We start from the raw sequence: 4,917 nt of genomic DNA, 5'->3' as shown, positions 1-4,917 counted from the left end.
GGGAAAATAAGTATATATAGCTGAAACAAGGAAGCATTCATGTTAACTATATTTACTCAAATATCAGATCATTTCGGTTATTCAAAATACTACAGATATATTGCTTCAACAAAATAGACTTATTGAACGAAGTGGTACCATGTTAATTTTGACATATTTACAATACAAATAGAGTGGACTTACTGAGTACTTTTGTAGTGCTTTATTTGTGGTTTCATATATGATAAGCTTTTAAATTAGCTAAAAATCATAGATTTATGATATTGGTTAAGAGATTGGTTCAAGAACAATAATGAAAACTTTTTTAAAGTGCTTACATACTAATGATTTATCAGACCTGTACAACTTTTACGTCTTAACATTTAAGTTATAGAATCTTTAAATCATTGTTTATGACTTCCTTAATTATTAATAAGACATGTTAACGACTTTTGGTAAGTTTGATCAATTGATTCCAAAATATTTAAATATTTCCCTACTTTTAAAGATTGTCATCTGAATTCATACACTGGCAATCAAGTGGTGTAACTTCTTATTGTAGAAAAGGATTCTGTAAGCCGATAACATATCGTTTTAAGTGTAAAACAGCATCAACGTAAATAAAACTAGCTGTATTCCTTTTCTTGTCGGCTTGTGTCTTTATTTGAACGAGGTTAAATGCATGAGGATAAAAACTTATGTGTACGGTTACTGCCATTCACTACGGGGCGCCGAATGGGACTCTTGTGGTTTTGTACAAAATTCAATTCTGTCATAACAAAATCATTTTTGTCTTACAAAACTATGTGCTACAGACTTGTTTTGTGAGAACTTCAATTTTGTGATGACAAAATTCATTTGTGTAGACAAAATTAATTTTTGTCATGACAAAATTCATTTTTGTAGACAAAATTCATATTTGTCATGACAAAAGTCAATTTTGTCTAAAAGGTATGCAAATATAAACATATTTGCATACAAAATTGACTTTTGTTACCTGATATGGAAATTAAATCACAAAAGTCAATTGTGTGAGGTAAGATTCAATTTTGTGAGACAAAATTGACTTTTGTGAGACAAAATTAACTTTTGTGAGACAAAATTGACTTTTGTGAGACAAAATTCAATTTTGTCAATTTTGTTGAGACAAAAGTCAATTTTGTTAATTTTGTTGAGACAAAAGTCAATTCTGTCAATTTTGTTGAGACAAAAATCAATTTTGTTGAGACAAAAGTCAATTTTGTTAATTTTGTTGAGACAAAAGTCAATTTTGTTAATTTTGTTGAGACAAAAGTCAATTTTGTTAATTTTGTTGAGACAAAAGTCAATTTTGTCAATTTTGTTGAGACAAAAGTCAATTTTGTGACGACAAAATTCATTTTTGTGACGACAAAATTCAATTTTGTAACAACAAAATTGACTTTTATGAGACAAAATTGACTTTCGTGAGACAAAATTGACTTTCGTGAGACAAAAATCAATTTTGTTGAGACAAAATTCAATTTTGTCAATTTTGTTGAGACAAAAGTCAATTTTGTCAATTTTGTTGAGACAAAAGTCAATTTTGTCAATTTTGTTGAGACAAAAGTCAATTTTGTCTCACAAAAGTCAATTTTGTCAATTTTGTTGAGACAAAAGTCAATTTTGTCAATTTTGTTTCGACAAAAGTCAATTTTGTCAATTTTGTTTCGACAAAAGTCAATTTTGTCAATTTTGTTGAGACAAAATTCAATTTTGTCAATTTTGTTGAGACAAAAGTCAATTTTGTCAATTTTGTTGAGACAAAATTCATTTTTGTCAATTTTATGTAACAAAAGTCGATTTTGTATGCAAATTAGTTCACAGAAACCAAACTAAACTAATTTGAATACAAAATTGACTTTTGTCGCCCAATTTTCAAATTAGGTAACAAAATTCAAGTCTGTGTAACAAAAATGAATTTTGTCATGACAAAAGTGACTTTTGTCCGCTGATAGATAATTTTGTATGACAAAATTTTAAATTTGTAGTTTGATACAAATTTTGTTAAACTGAACTTATTTTTGTTGAACAAAAGTCACTTTTGTCCGTACAAAATTGAATTTTGAGTACAAAACCACAAGAGTCCCATTCGGCGCCCCGTATTCACCACTTATAAAAAAGTAGTGCTACATATACCTACGCGTATTATCATATATTACAATATTACAGGTGCCTGCAGGTCACACCCTATTTATCTATAGCAAATGTGCATGCAGGTATCACTAACATTTATCTGTACAATAGTTGCCTGCAGATGATATCTATTAAGATCTGTAACATATAAAAAAAATAAGATGTGGTATGATTGCCAATGAGATACCTCTCCACAAGACACCAAATAACACAGAAATTAACAACTATATGTCATCGTACGGCCTTCAACGGTCAGTAAAACCCTTACCGCATAGTAAGCTATAAAAGGCCACGAAATGACAATGTTAAGCAATGCAAACGAGAAAACTTACAGCCTAATTTATGTACACAAAATGAACGAAAAACAAATATGTAACAAATAAACAAAAGACTTCCACTGAATTACAGGCTCCTGACTTGGGATAGGCACATACATAGATAATGTAGCGGGGTTAAACATGTTAACTTAGCGGGATACCAACCCTCCCCCTAACCACGGACATTGTTGTAACAGTACAACATCAGAACGAACTATAACATTCAGTTGAAAAAGGCGTAACTCTTCAGATGGATAAAAATACAAATACAAGTGGACGCTGCCGGGTACTTTTACATCCCAACAACAAAAAGACACTAAGTACAGATCCGAGAGTACTCGCAGTTACTGACAGCTAGATCAAAGCCACTAACAACTAAGCAGCTACACGTAATAAAAATTGTGCATCAATGTCTTGTAGTATTGATTGATATATTGAGAACCATATTACTAATGTCAGGTTATACTTGTTAAAAACAAGTATATGAATAAGAACTGTAAGAAGACGTAAATGAAAGATAGGAAGGGTACAGCATCAGTTAGAAGGCCTGCGTTTAAGGGTCTATGTGTCTATCGCAATTTTAGTGTGGAGCCCTTCAAGTTTTAAATTTATGTCTTCAGTAACACTCGTCAGTTCGTTTTTAACTTTAGGACGACACCTTTATATATAGATTTTTTTTTCTTACCACGAGAGGGTGTGGTTTATGACCAAGGAGTGCGAAAATTTGGAGAATGTATCGCGCAGTCATTACTTGGATGTATCATTCGGTAGCTAAGTAGACATGTCGTTGGGAAGCACAACTGTGCTACACTAACTGTATCTGTAAACAACTATGCGCAAAATGTTAATAGAGTTACGTCCCTGCTAAACTGAAGTCTGTAGGTTTCAGCTCTGGAGTTCCCAGTGAAGACATATTTTTAGGTTGTTTTTTTTTTATTTTGGCAAAGTTTTTAACACACATTAAAGATTTACAGTTACTAAATAAAACAAGAGTTGAAATCTGTAGTACAGTATTAACACAAACTCGTGTGCTAACTTATTATGATATGACTGCTTAATGACATAAAATATAAAGTCATTAGACACATATATAGGTTTCAGCTCTGGAGTTTCCAGAAAAGACATATTTTAAAAAAAAAAAATTGGAAAATTAAACAACAGCTGTAGTACATCTTAACACAAACTGGTGTGCTAACTTATTATGAACTGCTTAATGACATAAAATATAAAGTCATTATATATATATATAGACACATGGGAAAAGTCGCACTTTTAAAACTACGATTTTGACGGAGCGTCTTTTTACCACAGAACACCACAGAATACCTCAGAACACCACAGAATACCACAGAACACTAAAAATATACCACAGAACACTAAAAATATACCACAGAACACATAAACAAACAACAAAACAACTAAAATATGCAACATAACATTAAAATAACTTAAAAAAATGCATGAACTAATATTAATTAGACGGTAAATCTAAATTTCATCACCGATTGCAAACCACATATCGCTAAACAGCGCATTTTTTTGTTTTTATTTTTTTTTTGTTTAATCGTATTAATTGTGACCTTAATATATATTATTTCAGTTATTAATGCAACAAATCATATTAAATTAAAGTTTAAAATATCAAATATATCTACATTGAACACGCCGAACAGGAAAGGAAAGTCTATAACATGACAACTTCGCAAACCACCGTCATCAATACCTCATATATATTTTATTCATTTCTTTCTTCTTCTTATATAAAATAGTTATACCAAAAATAAGACAAGAGACAAATATCAAAATCTAACCGACGGAAAGAGATCGAGGACTTTGATGATTACTTATTATGAATATATTTAAATTTTATTTGAAATGCATAAAGTTCCTGTAGTACGATTTTAATCAATTATCATGCAATATCTTTGAATGGGTCATGTTTTTTACATACTTATATAATTTTATAATTCATTTTTGTTTTGAATAATACTAGTAAAACAAAAGTCTATATTATGGTCATTATTAAGAGTAATTTAACAAACACAACCCCACTAATGAGGTTGTCAAAAATTGAAAAGAACGGATGGCTTCTATAATTCAACCACGCTGTCAAAAGAAATGGAAATTTAAAAGAAGTCCTACATAACTTTTTGTTTTTTTAGCAATGTCCCCAATGAAGTCATTTCACATTTTTGTTCTGTTAGCGACGTCTCAAATCTTGGGTTAGACAATGGAAACGTGAAACCATAAAGTACTGGAATCACAATTTCTTAGACAGATTTGCCTTTCGGCATACATTTTTTACACTACCTCCCATAATGCCATCCGAAAAAGTTCAAATTTAAAGAAATGTTGATACACCAGTGTACACATCACTATCAAACAAATAACATAACTTATAATGTTAAGCTATACATTTTCCTTTAAAAGATACAGTACTTATAGTTTACATTCATAAAACTGTCAG

Source organism: Mytilus galloprovincialis, chromosome 13 (assembly GCF_965363235.1).
Source record: "Mytilus galloprovincialis chromosome 13, xbMytGall1.hap1.1, whole genome shotgun sequence".
NCBI classification, from domain to species: domain Eukaryota; kingdom Metazoa; phylum Mollusca; class Bivalvia; order Mytilida; family Mytilidae; genus Mytilus; species Mytilus galloprovincialis.
This window is presented reverse-complemented; position numbering follows the sequence as displayed.